The sequence below is a fragment of the Rissa tridactyla genome, chromosome 4, assembly GCF_028500815.1.
Source record: "Rissa tridactyla isolate bRisTri1 chromosome 4, bRisTri1.patW.cur.20221130, whole genome shotgun sequence".
NCBI classification, from domain to species: domain Eukaryota; kingdom Metazoa; phylum Chordata; class Aves; order Charadriiformes; family Laridae; genus Rissa; species Rissa tridactyla.
The window spans coordinates 10,575,638-10,594,964 of NC_071469.1; the positions used below are offsets into that span (position 1 = coordinate 10,575,638).

A 19,327-nucleotide genomic window follows, 5' to 3' on the forward strand; every position below is an offset into this window, starting at 1 on the left:
CTACTTATCTAATTTTGCCTGTCTTTCTGTGTTTTGTGTAATTTGCCACATAAATTACAGCATACTAGTCAGCCAGAACTGCAGATTCAAGATTTGTTATGTAGTGATCTTCAGGCCTTCAAAAGGCTATATTGTCATAAAGTAAGATAACACCGCATTTATAATCCAGACAAACAGAGTTCAGGCAATGCTGTTCCATGAAAGCAATGAAACACACTGGATTGGTTTAACTCTTTGTTTGGCATCACTTTGTTACATAGGGAAATGGGAAACTTATAAAATAAGTCTATATTTCTGTTATCCCAAAGTCTCTGGTATCAAATTCTATGCAGGAATCCGATTAGTGATTAGGTACAAAACCACAAAAACTACTTTCAGAAAAGAAAGAGCTTTTTTCTCAAAGCATGAGCCAACCTCCTTGAAATGCTATTAGAAATTAATCACACGCATCCTATGGAGAACAGACCTTCAACGAGAATGATACATTACAGAAATCCACAAAGGTGAAGGTACTAGTGCCAAGAGTCAGTAAATATTTCATTTGCTATGTCAAACCGTACTCAAATGGAGTGCACATTTTGGAGTCAAATAAACCAAACATCATTAACAGTAAGATCAAAGTGTAAGTTTGTTAGACCTCAGTTCAGGAAAGTATTTAAGCATATGCTGAGCTGACTGTAAGAAGCCATTGAAAAGTTAAGGATGTTCTCAGACAAATACTTTCCCGAATTCAGAGCCTCAACTTATACTCTGTGCTCTGGCAGCAGGCCATATTACAGACCAAACGGATTCAACCCGTTTTTGTGTTTGAAATTTTTTTTTTAAAATTGATATTGTCCTTGTTTTAAGGTGATTACTCAGTGCTCTTAGTCAGTGCTACGTATTCGTGTGCGGCACGTGCTGTGCGCCCACTGCACAATCCTCTCCCACACTAGGACAGAACTACGGCAGCAGCATTAGCAGTTCCCTCACTCAAGGTACAGGCGGGGGCATGGACGCGCAGGCAGGGAAGGACAAACCTGCCTTTTCTATGCAAAGTTAGTGCTCTTCAACCACAAGGGAAAAGTAAGAATCTGACAGAGCAGATCAGTCATTCCAAGTGAACGCCTGCCTTCGTACAGCATTAAGTGTCCCAAGCTCAACTTTTCAGTTTTACAATCAAGTGGAAGTTGAATGCACAGGCACGCTGGAGTTACTTTGATACGCACTAGGCCATTTTCCACCCTTTAACTTAGGCAAAAGATAGGTTCTGGTATTTTCTTTTTAATCACTTCCCCTTCCACATTTTAAAAGTGATGCGGCATATAGTTTGTCTTCAGATTTTCTGTAATCTCTGAAATTAAATTCAGGACTGAAACTGAGTCATTTATTAATTCCTACTAATATTAATTCCTGTGTGAAGTGTAACCCTGTTTATCCAAACAGAACACGTGACCTGCCATCTAGACTTGTCACTGGGTTTTCAGCTAAAAGGGACCTTTTCAAAGCAAATGACTCATAGTACCTAGGAGACACGATCCAATTTTGGCTAATGTGAGTTCTGAGACGAGAGTATCAGATAAATGAAAATGTGGAGTACTCAGCTTACTAATTAACATTTCCAAAATTTCAAAGGTTAGAACTTACTCCATAAAGTTATGAGAAACCCTCCAAGCATCTTTTAAGAAACCACGTTTCAGCACATTTTCTTGTCTGTGTAGCTTAGATATCTCACAGACTGACAGCAGAAGCTGAATCCTCCGGGCTGCTTGGTGAAGCTGTTGAAGTGACTGCTCCCGTGGCTGCACTCCAGACCAGGCCAGCAGGCAGTATTACTGAAACTCGGAAATAAATTTTAGCAAAGTTTTGAGCACCGTTGGGCAGTCTACAGTTGCAAACAGAAACTATACCAACTGTAGCAGGTTTTTAATCATTTTATGTTTGAATGTTTTGCAAATAATAATAATTACGAAACAGGCAAATGCTGGGCAAAGTTGCTGAAGGAAATTCACTCGATGTAGATCAACAGAGCGTGGAGCACAGGAGGGATAAACCACGGGAGTGTACTAGAAAAAGGGAAGGTTCCACACAACTGCACAAGTTTGTTATACTTCTGAAGAGTACCTTTGTTTTAATTCCTTGTGCATCTTATTACGCTGCATAACGAGCGATCTTAAAGGCCTTTTTTTCTACATTATTCTCCATTTTATTATGTTCTAATCCAATTTGACACAGTAATATAAAAGAATATATCAAATCCTTCTCTGCCCAGCAAAATGGCCTACTTGCAAGTGAGCACTGCAGATTATGTCTCAAATGTCAGCTTTACTGCAAACAATGCCATTAAATTGACCTATTATGCCATATGCTTTCTTCTGTTTTCTAATAACACTGGAAGACTTTTTTTTATCCAAAACCAACAGTGTTGATTCTTTGGACTATAACATCTGCTACCATCCCAGAGTTTGAAATTATTTCATAACACAGACACGTGTCAGCATAAAAATTTTCTACATGCTCAAAAGCAATCTGCCTCCAAACACATAATCTCCAATATCAAAATGATTGTTCTTCTAATCCCAGGTCCCCTCAGCACAAAATCTCTCTCCTGTAACACTGACACTTTTTCCAACCAGAAAAAAGCAGCAGTGAGCTGTTTAATGGAAGAAATAATTAAGTGGATCAACTTTAGATGAACATGAAATGAACTAGATAAGCTTTTTATACATCTACCAGACAGATTACACTGGTTTCTGGCTCATGAAGAAAAAAAGAGGCTCTTTATTTTTAGGTTGGGTTTCAGTAGTTGGTATGTTTTGTTCAGTAGCCCCTAAAACATGTTTAGCGTTTGGGGTAGTTTTTTTTTTTAGTTTGGTTTTATGATGTTCATAGACTGATGGCATGTTTCGAAAAGAAGAGTTGTTAATATTTCCTTGATTGCCATCTTCAAACTCAATTATGATTGGGCAAAAATATGTGGCTTTCTCACAAAATAAAATAAAGAGCTAGGAAGGACAGGAAGCTGTCAGATAGTCCATTTCAGATCTTTCAGAAGATGCTAAGTATCCACTTGCATACCTTGCTGTGCATCCAGAAAGAAGAATCTTTTCTCAAGAATTGGTTGTTAAACGTCACCAGGCAGCTATGGAGCACAAAGATGGATTGCTGTGAACTGGAAATCTCTTGTTTATACTGGCTGTTTGGATTCTCAAAATGCTCAGCCTTTGTCACTTGCTAAGCAGGCGATCTTTAAAGATGAGAAGCATTTAAAAGTGGCCTCCACTTAAAGCAGGAGAACAATGGGAGTAAGAAAGAACAATGGAAATTTCCATTCTTAGCTGGGCCACCATCTTCCAAAAAGACTACTCGTGTTACCAGGCAAATTTGTGACTATGGTCTTCTAATATTTATAGCTTTTGACACTGACGCTATCTTTTCAGTTGCCAAATATAGCTATATTTGAGATCTAGTCATGGTACAATGAAAACCTGATCTTTTTCTGAATGTCTCGGCTTATACATACACTTTAAAAAAATATAATTATTCATAACACCCCATTGGCACTTTTCTGTCATCTCACCCTGAGGTTGAACATCCCAGTTTTTGTGAGTCTTTGTATAATATTCTATTCTCAAAGGACATTTACAACAAGAGTTGCAGTTATTATGCACCTAATGTTCTATAAATTGTAGCTACCATATTGACTGCTACCGTTGTCCTTATGGTTCCTTTGAGGCTCTGCAGTATCCAGCTCCTGTGAATGTGTGAAGTAAATTGAAACTCTGATAAAGGTGAAACCAGCTGGTCAAATTCAAACCATGGTTTATTCTTTATCTGTAAACAATCAGAGTACTAGAAAGGATTCAAAAAGTTACTCTGTTTTGAATATGGCTATTTTGAAGTACTTCTGCTTTTGTTTCTATCTAAGCATTGAAGAGTGTAGCATCCAGCCCTCAAAGCAAAAATCAATATATTAGGGTACAAAACAAGAGTAAAAATATAGAAGAAAAATATTTCTAAAAGAAAGAGAGAAGAGATTACAGAAAGAAAACCCTGGGGAATACATATAGAATTTGAGACGTAACATGTCACAGACTTTAGATAACGTGCATTGTTTGCTGAAAATCCATAATATAGTTATGGAGAGTTCAAACCTAGAAAGAAAAACAAGTTGTATATCAAGTTCTTTTCTCTGCCATCCAGAAAGAGCCAGCATATGTTAGAAATTGCAAAGCCAAGAAGATGATTGCATCTGTCTTTAAGAATCTTCAAGTTCTTTTAGGGTATACGTGGTGGTCAAGAATACGAGTCTGTCAGATAATGATGAATTTCTTCTGCACAGAAGCAGTAAAAAAGAAGTTATTTTAAAAAAATAATTAATTTAAGTTGCATGTTGGTATACGTGCTTGTGTTTTGACAAAGTGTTAAAAAGCAGGACGGTTATAATTATTTGTAACTCTGCCTTCTAGAAATGGTAATTGCTCACTGCTCTTGTTCTCAAGTTTGCCCAAGAAAGAAAGATTTGAGAATCTGTATTTTTAGGCATTTATGTTGTATAACTAAGATGCAACTGGAATCATAACATCACGAGAAGAAAGTTTCAAGTTCCCTGTTTCAGAGATGCTAATACCAACCACAGTATGTGTGGAAGAGAGACAGAAAGAGACTAAATTATTTCAATCAGTTGTTTATGGAAAGCATAATAAAAGTCTAAAATTTTGAAATCTGACCAAACCTACCAGATTTTCTGCAGTTCAAAACTATTCTGTCCTCAAACTGCAAAAAAACTTCCCCAAAGGTTGCATTGCTCAGGACCACTCCAGCTAAGAGGCTGTGAGCAATCTAACGTGTGCCAAAAGCACATGGGTAGGTACAGGTCATAATCCTTAGGGTTTAACCCCTGAAACATGAGGAAAATAAATTTCCTTCTTTGAAAGAAGTAGGTAAATACTGTACTTAATTCATGGACAGTGGAACAGACTCAGACAAAAAGGATGTGACTTGCTCAAGACACGATGCTACTTACCAGCAGAAATGAGACCGGGTCCAGAATCTGGCAGATTCCTGGCACCAGCCTTAATCCACTCTGTGTAGTACTCCTTGTCTTCTTCGACAGCGTACAGATACTGTAGCTGGCAGTAAATCAACTAAGTCCACCTACTCCCATTTTAAAAAATGTTTAGCGTGTCAAGATGTTTTAGTCGGTATTTCTAAAATTCCTGTTTTGGCAAGTTGCTGGGTTTAGAAAAGCGATGGCATTGAGCAAGAGCTCAGAAAAGCATTAAAATGTTTTCAATTGTTAACAAATTTTTTGATTCAACAGTTTCAGAAGGAATAGAAACAAACCAAACCTCTGGCTCTATGTATCAATTCAAATCCAAACCATCAATGTTAAGTGACATACCTACACTTTAGGACTGTAGCAGTAAATGGGAAACCGTAGTTGATTTTTTTTGTAGTACAGAAAACATATCCGGTATTAACCTGACATTCCATTTGTTTAAAAGAAGTAGGCTTTAGCACCAGGAAGGCAACCAGTTGTTGATGTGGACACGTGCCTCTTTAATTGATTTGCAAATGCAAGACTCTAGAAGAGACAGATTTGCAAACCCATGCATCCTGCCCCCGTTAAAGCATGCCAAAAGCTTAAGGAGCAACAACAATTATTTCATGGCTAGACAAATGAAGGCAGTAAACACAAGAGGTAAGATTCACCTCACTTTAATTTTAGATTTATTTAAAAAAACCCCAAACCCCACAACCAAATCCAGAAGTAGTCAAAAAAAATACAGAAGCATAATTGTCTTCAAGAGGCAGATCAGTGGATATTCTTCTTAAGTTGCAAAGGTCACTCTTTGTTTCATGATTTTTTCTGACTATTCTTACTTAATCAAATATACAGAAAAAAGAAAAGTCTATGTGTGATGAATCATTTCATAGCCAAAAGATGCTGAAAAGTCATAGACCTTTAATCCTTCAGATTTCTAAGGATCACCACAGTAAGGACGAAAAATGAATTAATTAGCCCTCAGGATCAGCACAACAGGTATAGCAGTGATCATATAGTGGAGAAGGGCGGCAGGCAGTGTTCTTCCTGTGGTTCTTACATTTTTTAATAACAACGTATTTAAATAGGTTCATTTTCAAAACTAGGCTTTACCTTTTGTCTTTTTTTTGTTTTCTTTTTTAATCTAATGGTTTTGCTGATTACTTTGTAGAAGATTTGTTAGAAATGACATAAGTTTAAATGTTTAGGAGACAACACTCAGCATGGCTAAACAAAGGACAATATACAATTATATAGGGTAGAGATAAAATATTGACATGTGTTTTCAGAAAACTTAAAGATGCCTAATTCTATTTGGAACAATTAGGTAATTGTGAGAATATTCAACAAAATTTGGGAAGGTTCTGAAGTAAAAAAAAAGGCAAATGCCTTGAAGAGCAATGGCTTGAGATGCGGCTAGGCTGGTCCTGAGTCAGTGGTACAAGCATTCCCAGCTTGGCTCTAAAAATAATGGTGACTGTTTGGTGGAAGTGATTCTCTAACAGCCTTGTAGCTCCACAGGCATGGTCAGGAACAGGATGAATCCTTTAATATCACTGAAGCCTCAGCTAACATTTATTGGGGTTTGGGGACTAGTTTAAGAAAATGATAATTCAGAGAATTGTGTATATGTGTATGTACCACTTGAAGTTCACAGAACCCAGGAGTGTGGCCATCATAGTTTCAAAACTGGTTTCCAAATATCCAAGTCTGGATATTTCTCTACAACAAACATACATACAAACAAACAAACAAACAAACAAAAGAAACAAAGTCAAAACTAAAGCAGATCAAAAAAAAACCCATGTAGAAGAAAGGGGATCATTTCAGTCAAAGAATATAAGAGAAAAAAAAATAAAGTCATTATTTTGAGAATACTGAAATTTCAGAATAAGATGCTTTGATTTCTCATTTGTAATGCCCTTCTATTGCAATATTTTAAAATATTTGGAAAGTTGAAATAGGAAAAAACCATCCTGTTTTTTATCAAAGCAAAATGTTTCTAGTCAAGTGAGGGATATTCTGCTTCAAAATGGAAATAACTCACAAAATTCTTTATGATATTAAAATCCCGATTTCTACACTGGTTCTTTCCCTGCCCATCAATGCTGCATATGCTTGAGCTCTCTCTTTTGTCTTAGTATCATACATGGTTCCCTGGTGCAAGAGCCCCAGAACAGCAATAGTGTATGAAGAACATTTTCCTCCACACATTAGCCACATGCTAAAATTCCATTTTTTCTGGATTAGTGGAAGAGTCTGTAACTATCCCTGTGCTACGCATCCCCCTTCTCCTTTCTTCTCACCCTCCTCCTTCTTTTTTTTCCAGAAATGTCTTTCAAAACAAGGCTCTGGGAGATAGCCTTCAGTGAAACAGCTCGCAGTAACATACACACAGCCCGTAAAGCAAAGCCAAAATGTGATCCCAGTCAGCCAAGCCTGTCCTTCAATTATACCATCCAAAATTGTTTAGTGGGAGCAGCAAAGACAAAAAAATTGCTCTAGTATTTTACAATTCATAGGCAGCAATTTTTCAAGATGAAAAAGATGCAATGAGCACTCACACAGCGTTAAGGCTAAAATAGCTGTATTAAGGTGATCTTGGCTGTAACCATTCTGCACACAATTCGAGATTAAACTGTGTCGTAGCCTTTTTTCTACAGGGTTACATAACTTTCAGTTTAAACATGTATTTAGCCAGGCAGGGAAAAAATCTCTTCAAACACACATTCAATTATTGAACAGTTTCTGGGAATGCTTACTTTGTCTTTTTTTTCTAGCAGAGGTCACAGAAAGCATTTCGATAGCTTATGGATTCATCGAAATTTCTGAAAAATCCTACTCTTTAAATTTAGTTTCAATATTTGGAGCCAAACTTGAAAGTATTCCCTCTGAACATACTGTGCTTATGTGAAAAGCCTCAAGCCATTTTTAGTCTTTAATCCCCGAAAGATATCACAACCATCAGGCATCTTTCTCCACCAAACAGGGTATTTCAGAGTTTTACAGTTTTCCTCTGTGTATAGTCTGTTTACCCAGTTTTCACGTTATTTTCCCATGGTCTTATATTTAAGCAGTAAGTGGAATTTTTTGTTATTGTGTATGATTTACTTATGTTTTCACTGTAACTGTGCTCCGAACTCTTACCAAGACATACTGGACATGTGTGCAGGTGATAGCCTACCTACTTGGGAAGCATCTCCTGCACGCCATGTCTGACAGGCTGGCATCCTGACACGACCTAAAATGTGTGCTGGCTGGGGTACAGCCTTTACTTCGTCTTTTCTAGTACACCTGTGTCCCAGCTAAATAGGTAGAAAAGGAAGTGCCACTATACACAGGCTCTTCTCGCCAAAAGATTTGTCTCTCCCCTTTCAAACTCTTGTTAGAGGATGTAACCTGTCTCACATTTTAACCATTCAGAATTCTGAGATCTTTCCAGAGTCTTGTTTACAAAGGACAAAACATCATCTGTACAGAAGGAAGGAATTACTGGAACATAACTGTAGTGCTTCGGAGCCGTGTTTTTTATGCTTACAGGCTAAATTATAGAGCCTGCTGAAATTAAAAAAAGGCTATACCATTTGCTAAATCATCACATGGGGGCTCTCTTCAGACGTCCCCACTGTCTTTGTGGGGGGAAAACATGCGAAGTTGCAGCTGGGGGTTGAGCTGACTGGTGGAGAAGGACATATTGTGGGAACAACGTGTCCTATATATGTATCTATAGCTTTTCTCCTGATAGTCTAGGAGACTTTTAGCAGCTGAACATGTAGTTTGAAAGAAACAAAAGATGAAACAACTGAACTGACATAAACGAGAGTAGAAACTTTGAAAGACACACAATACATTTTGCTAAGATTTGGTTATACGGTCAACAAGTATAATACCAGATATTACACAGGCCCTAATTGTCCCCGGGAGGGCTCAGAGAGAGACACGACAGCTTTTCTTTCTTCAATCCCCAACCCTTCAAAGCATGAGGGCCACTTCTGAGGCTCTGTAGAAACCCTTGCTCAGATTATTGCAGAAAGATACATAGCTATGCTCTTCCATTATTTCACTTTGTAAAAAATAGATTGCTTGGCAGCCAAACTATCCAAGGGAAGAGGTACAGAAAGGCATCATTCTTTCATGGCAATTGAGCTATTTTTCTGAGAGTGGAGCTAAAGAAACAATGGCAAAACTGAGGGACCTATAACCTGACTAAAAGCTCTCTTATGAAGATTTATTACTCCCAAGTTTACTACCTTTTTACAGCAGAGATCTTCTTTCTCCTCATGCATATACATTTCTCTACACATTCAGAAAGATATATATGTATCTGGAACAATGTATAAAGTATAATATTTCATGAAAAAGTCCAACAGGCCACGGCGACATCCCTTTGTGCTTGCTTGGGTAGGATTAAATGAGAAACACATGCAAACCTCTAAATTCTGCATTGGTCCTCACAAACACTGAAAGGCAATTTGCAATGCACACTCAAATTCTAGAATTACAGATATAATAACTTCTGAGTTAGTCCCACTGAAGTCATTAGAAGTATTCACATGGGTAAATGAAGCATCCAGTCATTTGCTGTGTCTGAGCCTTGCGATGGCTCCCCAGCAGAGAATTAGAATGAGTATTTCACACCATGTACTTCGGTGAAGTGACAGGCTCGAATGACAAGACTTCATTAGCAATGTCTGTGATGTCATGACATTTGAGGTTTGTACGGCTACATGTTTCTGGCACTTCGTTTCTTGATTAAACACCTTGCTCTATTTACTCAAGAAAACAGTAGTCACAAGTCATCAGACAAACTCAAAATTAAAGCTACTTTCACCATCTGGAGGAAGATTTCCGACTATTGATGGCATCTTGCTTGTGATGGGCAGGGAAGCAGAAAACAACTGACAGCTGGAGGTTTTCACAGTTGATGACATGAACTATTGGGATGAAATTCCCCACTGAGATTCTTGGGCCAAATCTGGCATCTTAAACATAGCAGTTTATCACAACATCAGAAAACATAACCTTGCTTGTCAGGCAACCAACTACTAACAGGCACAGTACAAGTGGCTGAAATCCACCACTCCTCCTATCTAACATTTCCTCTTCTGTTTCCCGCAGTAAAATTATTTTTAAAAGAGCAGTGAATAGGAGGTTACCAATATCATGCAATACCTAATATTTTTTATTCATATCAAAAATGCTACCCAAACACTATGAAAGTTGACACAGAAGAGCAAAAGAACAATTCCTGTAGTGTATTTTGTATATTTGATTCAGAATTCATAGATCTCTTTATGTATTTTCTTTTTAAAAGCGTGCTGGGGTTTTATAAATATTTTTTAAAACCAGCTGTGGTTTAATCAACCATCTGATCTACATTACGATAACTCTTCTGAACAACCCCAACAATAAAATAAATGTGTATGCAGTAAAGGGAAATGAAAGTGTGTGCAAAAAAGATAGGAAGAAAACAGCAGACTTTGGTTTTGAGCCCCCTAGAGAGTTATTTATGATCATCAGGAAGAAAGGAATCACTTTAAAATAATGAAAACCTTTCAATGTCTGTACTCCACTGAGCACGGAATCTTACAGTAAATGCTAATCGGACAATAAATTTCACTCTATTGGGACTGCAACATTTTATGCAGGTAGAAATGAGTAGTACTCAGGATGAGATCTTGACTCTACTGTAAAGTCAGGGAAAGAATTCCCACTGAAGCTCAGATTTCATGCATATCCTCTTGCTATAGTTTGGAAATAGTATCTTGTAAACAGTAGAAGAAGCCACATGAAATAATATAAACAAATCACTTGAGATGTACATCAGAAAATTCACTAGAACAGCAGAACAAGCAAATTACCATCCTTTTATTCCTCTCTGCAAAATAAATACGTGACAATGACCGGCTCAACAAAGATTTGAATCTTCTCCTCCTCCCCCTCCCCCAAAATTTGATGGCTAAAATATGAGTGAGCTGTCAAATTTGGTCCTGGAGAAAGCAGATAGAAATCTCTCCATCAGAAAACACCTGAGTCCTACATCCACATCTTCAACTTTTTGACTGGCTGTAGCAGTCCTAATCGATTAAAACCAGAATATTTTCCCTCAAGGTTTCTGCGCCCCTGACCTATTCCTTTCAGCAGCTCCACTGCATTTCTCATTTGCCAGCTCCTTTTCCAAATTCTTCACTTTACTCTGTGTATAGTGTCTGCATTCTTGGGAAAGCTGTGAGTAACTCTTCATTCAACACAAAGCTTTTATTATAAAATGACATATAAAAAGCTTTTCATCCTATCTATAACCATAATATTTTTTTCATAAAAATATAGATATTTTTTAAAAACAAACCCGTAGATATAGCAGTAAATGCTCACTCTTTTCACCCCCACCCAGCCACCCTCTTGTTCTTCTCAAAAATCATTTATTTCAGGAAACCTTTCAGGGCTAAAGCACCACAAAAGAAAAAAAAAAATGGATACTATCCTTTTCAGATAGTCTTGCTCCAAAAGTTATGATGGTCAGAGATAACTACACTAAATTCTTTCAAAATCATACTTCCTTACAAAAAATTGAAGTCAGGCCCTTTTAAGGTGTCAAAGTGAGCACCCAAAATCATTGATCATTCTCAAAATAACAAAGAGTTCTAAAGGGAGCTCACCATTTAGGACAAGTCAACTCACAACTTTGATTTAATTTTAAAACTATCAAATTATATAAATTATAAGCAACTAAATGGAAAATTCGAGAAGCCACCTAAGTGACTGTGAGATACTGTTTACTAAATCACTCACAGACTTTCTAAAAATGCTACTTTTTTCCTACCCATAGGCTAGTACGTACCTAGTAACACTGGTTGTTCTGAATATAGACATTACAGGTAAAAGTCTGGGCAGCTCACTGGACTCGCCTCACATAAATGCGTATGATGCCATGAGGAAGAGAGTAAAACAAGCCACAGAAAAACATCCTTTTCCTCTCTAGGTATATTTCACATGTAGTACACGTAAAGTAAAACAAGTCAGGAGAAATGTCTTCTAAGAGGAGGAAGTTCTGTTGACTCACTTTTATGGACTTAAAGCACTAAAGCACTTCTATATTTAGTGCTCTCTTTATCTCACATCTTACACTGTGCATTCTTTAAGAGGGAAAATATGCTCACTAAAGTGGTCCTAAAATTGCCTGCAGTACACATCTAAATATAATTGGGAGGCAGCACGAGCATATCTGATAGAGAGCAAGTATTACAGAAAAAGAACTGTTATCACACTGTACACAATCACATCTTCCCCTGCTCACGCTGTAGATACCTGGATGATACACTTGATTTCACATTTTCTAAAAAGGATTTCTGTATTCTTCCTTCCCCTTCCTTCAGCTTCCTCACAGTCCTTAGTTTTATTTTAAAGCTGTTTTTTCTGTGAAGCTCCTAAGTAGATGTAGTACTGGATTGGTAAACTGCCTAGCAGCTTCAAAATTAAAATACTCTATTTATTTGCAAGGTAGGTGCATGAGACACAGCAACAGCATAAATACTCCTTCACCAGATCCGCATAGCCTAAGTGTCCTAATGGCAATAGTCCAAAACTGTCTCCGAAGAAAAGACGGGAGCTGGATTTGCATGAGCTTTTGGGCAGCATCAGCAATTAAGATACTGAGAAACACTGAAATGTTCCTGACATTGCCTAAGAGAAGTGGCAAAAGTAACCCCTTGCTGTAGATCACCACAGATTCCACGGCCTTGATTCAGAAGGTGCGTTGGGGAGGTTTGCCCTGAGAAGGTTACATACCAACAGCATATGGGCATGTTATGCGGTTGGCAAATTTTACATAGCAGTATGTTAGGAAATTGTCAGTAGCATCTCTGGGAGGGAACGGAAGAGCCTGCCTTCTCTCCCGTGCTCCTCCCCACCACCCACCCCAAAAAAAGAACCACCAAAATCCCAACTTCTCTCCTGATTCAAATGTGAAGTTTGCTTTGTAGCACGGTTTGAGAAATAAAGGATGAGTGTGGTTAGGAGACAGTCCATTAATTTGCATACAGTCCTCTTTTTCACACTTCTGGAATGACGCTGTCTTGTTATCATTAATTTTGTTGTCATTCTCATTCTTCTTCCCTCTATTGTTTTAATTCCTTTTGTATTTGAAAACCAGAGAAATTCTAAGGTATAAAATGAGACAATTTTGCAGTATTGAAGATTGCCCAGTTTGACATATTTAATACATGTGTTTTATAGGATTAACCTTAGCGTCCATGATTATATTTTTCCATTTAACTTGCAACTAAAATGGAATTGCTGTGCAAGGACAATCAAAGCAGTACAACTGCACACCTTTTCACCCAATCCATTAACAGAATATTGCTAGCAGTGAAGTAGTCTCTTTACTTCGGCTGCTTTGCTTTGAAATTTGCAGTGATTTTCTTTTCTATATGACCCATTTAAATAAATTACTAAGAAGTAAATGAAACTTCTATGGAAATTGCTTTACTATTGTTAAAAGTGGGTAATTTTATAGAGAAGTGTTACTAGTAAAATGCATGTTGTGGAATTTAGTTGTGCTTTCAGGCTAATGGAAGGTTACATGAAATGCTCTCAGACATGTTTTTAAGCCATAACGATCCCTTTCCCCCATTTCTCTTATATTGGTACTTTCTGTGGATAGTGCATTTGAGCCTGGCAGGGCACCAGTGTTTTTGTTTGTACAGGTGACAGATCAGAAGCCCAGGTTTTGTATTTAGTTGCACCACTTAATAGTAACAAAGTCAATTTCAAAGGTAACAGGTTTTCAACATCAGGGAGCTCTAGAAAAAAAGCTACTTTTACCAGAAAAAAATGAAGTCATTCCTGACCTGAAGGTGTGCATGACAGGACACGACAGAATTGTCTCTAGAGAAACAAAACACATGGAGAAACTTCAACAGAAAGATACTTGATCCTTGGCTTTAAAATCACAAGGAAACCTAGGAAAGGTACCTATTTGAAAGAAAAAATAACTTTAAAATAAATCATGATGAAGAAAATCTCCGTGTAACTCATAGGAAAAAAACAGGAGAACTAGATTCATAAAACCATGCTTCTTTCCCCACCTGCTAAATAGGAGCTAATTTAAAGGGAGCTGCGTGTAGAAAATATTACTTTTGAAAAGTCTGCCTTGGGTATATTTTATTAACAGAGGTAATAATTCTTTTATTACTTTTTAGTGGGATGAGAAGCCAAAAAGGATCAGAAAGAGAGAGAGAGAGGAAAAGGGCACACCAGAGATTTCATTGAACTTGGATTTGATTTCCAGATATCACAAGGATTTTTAAATGATCAGACAGAGTTTGGATTGATGGCAATACACTGTTCACCGGCAGTTATTTTAGTGGTATGTGAAAGGAGCCCATTGTATCCAAGTGGTCGAAATCTAAGGGCAAAGTGCTTCTTTGCTGCCTCTTTACAAAGAACAATGCACGTGTGCTTCTCCAGCTTCTGCATTCATTACACGAGAGCCCTGAGCAGAATGATCCACTCCTGGCCTTCCCAGGGCACATACACAGATACGTGTGTAGCGGACCACCGTATCTTCTCTACTGAAATCAGTCCTGGGATGGATTTGTGCAGCAAATGGCTAAAATCCAACATGAGATATGCAATTTAAAAATAAAAATTAAAAATTAAACATCACAGAGAAAGGTTTGGAATAGAAGAAGGACATGCTACTGCAACATACAGTTGGCATTAGCTATTTTTCACGCACACTGTATTATTTGGACTGTTCTGTTTTTCATATCAACTTCTTCAAAAACAAAATTGTAAAGCAAACTCTTACTTCGACTAAAAGTAGATTCAGAGTTAGAAAAACGGCCTTTATTTATTACCCACTTTGTGTACAACCTGTGCTAAGCCTAGGTAGCAAGGAACACAGTAGAGAATACCTAATGTAAGTATAATGAATACATCCACAAAACACCACAGGTGCTTACACAGACTGAAAAGAACAATTTTTCCCCAATACTGTGACTCGCCGTCTTTTTTCAGCAGAACCCAGATACTTAGTTTCTCTCCTTTTCAGAATGATGTGCTCAGAATGCATGATACAAAAGACGACTGCTTTACACAACACAAAATGCCTGCACTGAGAATGACATTCAGTGCTAAGGAAAGGTGGGGAACTGTTAGTAGGGCCTAAAGCTTGAATTTCATCTCACTTCAGCAGCATGTCTATATTAGCTTTATATATACATATATATATATATATAGAATAGCCACTCTGCAAGACTTCATTATGACTGTGTCAGGAGGGCAAAAGGCCTGGCTGCTCCCTGGGGGCTGGGATGCCAGGAGCCGTGGGGGACCCTGGAGCTGCTGGGCAGGACCTCACCAGCAGGTCCCATGCCACTGCCCCAGCCAGGGAGCAGGGCAGGCTGGGCGAATGGGGGGCAGCCCCTGGCATCAGCCAGCGCTGCCTGGGATGGGACAACCCAGGTTGGGACGTGTGCCCATGGCCAGGCAGGGCAGGTCTGTGGGGAGCTGGAGTTCAGCATCCTACGGTGTCGCTGGGGCGGGGACCAACAGCAGTTCTGGGCTGAAATGGGGTCCTGGGCCATAGGCAGGGTGGGGGGAGGCCCTGGTAGTGGTAAGGGCCTGTTAGTGCCCTGGGGCCATGACATACTGATTGCTTTCAATTCCTGTACACAAAGAGATAATTGAGTGGGGTTAGAAGATAGAGCATCTTTCAATATTTTAGTGGAGCTGTAAGTTCACATGCAGCCATTGTAACTCAAGGTAGAGTGAAAGGCCAATCCATTAATTTGCATACAGATTTAGTTTAAATTGACATTTTCGTTTTAACACACTAGGAAAAAAATATTAACAGGCAAGACGTTTGGGATTAAAATATTTTGATTAGTTAACTTATTTTTAAAACTAGTTTCCTCCCTTGCAATTTTTCTTGGATGTATTTGAGATTTTCATTATTAGTGGGATATTGACATAATTAAACATTACTTTCAACTTATGTCAGAATGGAAGCAAGAGGTAACGGGAAAATAATTCATGGTAGAAATAATTTTATGCGTTAGAATGGATTTGCTGCTTCATTTTCTTCAAGCTCACGTGTGCCTAGAGATAGTGAACACTTAACATGTAATTTAGCCTCCTCGTCTTACAACAAGCCAGCATTTATTTTGAAACTATGAGGGTTTATTTTCTCATCTATTTCCATTTGTGTGATGTTCATCAAGAATTTTCTTTTAAGTCAGAAAGATTGACCTTTAAATGTCCCTTCCAACACAAACTATTCTATGATTCTATGAAGGTTGGCCCACCAAGATTCGCTTGTATTGTAGGATACTGCACACTACAATGCCATTAACCTCTGTTTTTCTTTTTTTTTTTAATCTCAGAATTTCACCAAAAAAAAATAGGTCTAATCCAAATCAATTGCAGCCCATTGAAAAATTACTGAGTTTGACATGCCAGACACTTATGGACATTCATTAAAAGCTTTGGTTCTCACTTTGGGAAACTACTGCCCATTTTCCAGATTGCACTGTGAGATCACTCTGTGAAAGTCCCTTCTGTGAGGCATCCCCTGTCTGCCCAGCCTACTTGTCCTTCCATTTTACCATCTTCACCTAACACCAAAACTCTTATGTTTCCCAGCTAAAGTTCTCCCTTATATTTCCTTTTGAGAAAATAGTTGCCCTCCTAGCACATATTGCTGTATAGAACAATTTACATTTCATTGCTGTTCACAAGCTTGTCAACATTTCTAAAGCACCACTGCCTCCTCTGCAGAGAGAAAGGCTGAGTCAGGTCTGTGCTAAAGTATTCTCCTTTAAGGCTTAAGCATTGTGAAATCCCACCCACTCTCAAAAGGCTTCCCTTCTAAAAGAGTTTTGAAGCACAATACCAAAGGTGGCAACCTATTAACACTGACAAGGTGGGATAAAGTGGGATATGCTGGAGGACGAGGAAGAGCAAATCTGTCCTCAGCACCTCACTTGTGAACTCACGTCTTACAGGTTATAACATTTTCATTTTTAATTATTAGATCAGGAAGATAAAAGGACCTTCTCTAGCTCTCAAGCATTCCCTGTCCTCTACTCACATATGCACCCCCCTGCCTCCCAGTAACAATCCAAATGATAAAATGCAGTTTGCAATGTCTGGAAAAGAAAAGTCAGGGCAGACTTTTTTATATTATTAAATCTATACTGAAGTTTTTATTTTGTAGGAAGCAACAAGTCATAGAAGAGTTGCATAAAGCAGTAACGTTAAAGAAAACGAAACAGTTTTCAGAGGAACAGTTTAACTTGCAAGGAGAAACTTACACTTCAACTAACTTCTTTCTCTGACCAACAATGCCATCTAGCAAGCCTTCAGAAACAACTCTGTGTGCACACTCTTTCCTCCTCTTAATAACTGATGGAGAAGTTAAAAATTACTTAGTTTTACTTTTTACAGAAGTTTCATTTTCAGAATTCCTCATTTCTGTTTTTCCTGTGAAATCAATTTCTGACACTGCCACACGCACATAAGCAGGACAAGTACTCCAGCTTTTCCAGTCATGTCTCTACTAATTTTCATTAGCTCAATTCAGACTATCTCCCCAGTTCATCAATTAAGTTTGGAACAAATTAAGACATTATCTCTATCTCAATAGCTACAGGATAATTCATTAGATTCACTCTTAGGTGCAGATTCAGCAAAGCACTTAGTTGTTGGGAACTGAAAATCTGTGCAAAGGATTCAAAGCCAATAAAATCTATAGGATTTAAGCATACATTTAAAAATAATTATGTGTATGAAGTTTATCTTTACCAAATGGAGGCTTTTTTAAAATAAGGATCTTATTACAGAATAATTTATCAATAAAGTCTTAAATGACTCAGTAAGAACCAATATATTCTGTAAAAGTGTCTGTAAATGTAAATGCATTCCGATAACTGAGGACAATATGCAGCTAACCAATTGGAAAGGCAGTTTCAGTTAATCACTGCCATCCTATTTATAGGATATAAATTATGACAATGGAGATGTTGGGTCTTTAGAGAGATAAGTACATTGACTGCCTACAGGAAAAGGCCTCTGTCCTTGACTTACTAAGGACACTGTGGCAATAGCAAGTTACATGTACGTTCTTCTCAAAGACATTAACTGGATTTGTTATGAAATATGTGAAGGTGAAAGGCTTATCCTTTGACTTCAGCTACCCACATTATACGATATCTTGACTGACTGGCACAATACAAAGTCGCGTCTGGAGGATCCTCCTTCTGTGGACTACTATCCTACGCTCAATCCCCAACAAACTGGGAGGCGTATTAGCCCTTGCAGCATCCTTAAAGAAAAGTAGTCATGACCCAAGGATGATGGAAACAGGAGATTAAAAAAAAAGCAAAATATATATCAAAAGATCTCCAGGCTCTGAAGCAGAGATGGAGGATATGCTACCTGCTGGATGCTTTACTTTTGATCCTGTCTTTATATAGAAGTTGTCAAGATGGTAGGAAAAACTATGAGTAAGATGAAATAAGAACATACACTCCCTGAGCTGATAATCATAGTGGCTCTGTATGACCCAGTCTGCAGGAAGGATTCCTACTTCTTTCAGTCCCTATGAAGTACAGCACAAAGCTGTGCTATTCAGAATTGGTTTGTCAGGCAAGACGTCTGCCTGACTATAAGGTGCTCCAGAATACCTCAGAGAAAAGTTAATAGAAACTCTGTTGTGGTATCATTTTGGCATTACTAATGCAAATCCTAATAGAGGAAAACCAAGCTACATACTTGGATCAGCAGCAAAGCTGAAGTTGAGCTTAGTCGTCAGAGGATTTTTTTTTTTATAAATTAGAACACAAAACACCTTCTGTTGGCTGGCTGGGCTAAGTGCTTTCTTTACCCCTTCTAAGGCTTTTTTGCTTAAATTCTTTAGCTGGGGATACTTTTCACTGTATTAGTTATGCAAGAATCTCTCAGGTCCAGCATTTTTATCAATGTGTGAGGTGTAGCAATCGGTAGTAAGCCCACGGAGAGAGTACTAGGGATTCAGAGGTGCCCTTTCTTATCCTTCCTTTTCGTGCATCCCACCAGATTAGCTTCTACGTACACACTTCATATAGTTGTACAGGCATACAAGCTGAAAGCCAGTCCGTGACTTGAGATGAAAATTATATTGTGTACGCAAAGCAGTATAGAATCCAGAGTGAATTACAGCCAAACACTTCAGCTTTCTTATCTTCTTTCACTGTAGAGAAACGAAGTTTCAGAATTGTTTTTAATATTCTTTCCTAGTGAGTGTAATCAGGCTCATTT

The 19,327-nt window shown here is 38.1% G+C and overlaps 1 protein-coding gene and 1 long non-coding RNA gene across 4 annotated transcripts in view; one reads left to right on the forward strand and one right to left on the reverse strand.

Moving 5' to 3' along the window:
• SYT9 (synaptotagmin 9) overlaps window positions 1-19,327 on the forward strand; it is a 68,753-nt gene that overhangs the window by 36,255 nt on the left and 13,171 nt on the right. The gene's annotated exons all lie outside the window — the stretch shown is intronic.
• Window positions 1-19,327, reverse strand: part of LOC128908307 (uncharacterized) — a 139,213-nt gene that overhangs the window by 10,189 nt on the left and 109,697 nt on the right. The window lies entirely within an intron of this gene.